The sequence below is a fragment of the Xenopus laevis genome, chromosome 5S, assembly GCF_017654675.1.
Source record: "Xenopus laevis strain J_2021 chromosome 5S, Xenopus_laevis_v10.1, whole genome shotgun sequence".
NCBI classification, from domain to species: domain Eukaryota; kingdom Metazoa; phylum Chordata; class Amphibia; order Anura; family Pipidae; genus Xenopus; species Xenopus laevis.
Genome location: NC_054380.1, coordinates 87,406,218 through 87,406,764, shown reverse-complemented (window position 1 = coordinate 87,406,764; position 547 = coordinate 87,406,218).

Sequence of the window (547 nt, the reverse complement as noted above, 5' to 3'; positions counted from 1 at the left end):
TTTCAGAAACATCTGATGTTATTTGATTGCCACTCAGCCTCTGAGCCTAGAGGAAAAGCAGCAGTTACTCCAGAAAACACACACAGAGCTATAAAGAAGAACAGAATCTGTATTGCCATAAGGTCGTTTCATTGACAGGTATATTTTAGCGTAAAATTGCTATGCAAAATATTTATCTAATGAGGATTCCTGTCTACTGATGGAAAGCTGTTTTATTACTTTTGGTAGATTTAATTAGGATGCCTTTTATGTTCTTTCTTCTGGTCTTTGTTCTGAATAATCTGCTTGCTATCCTGACACACAATCCTATATAATTTGATTATACGGTAGTTCTAGGTAACTCTGTTATGCTTCGTCTGCCAGTTCACATAAAATGATATAACAGCTAGGTCTATAACCAGATCAGCGGGTCTGTAATTAAAAAAAAAAAAACAATAAAGGGAAAATCAATGAAAAAAATACTACAAATGCACATTTAAAAACTAGTCACATTGAGTATAATTCTGCAAACTTATGTATTTTAAAAAATTGTGAATAATCTTAATTT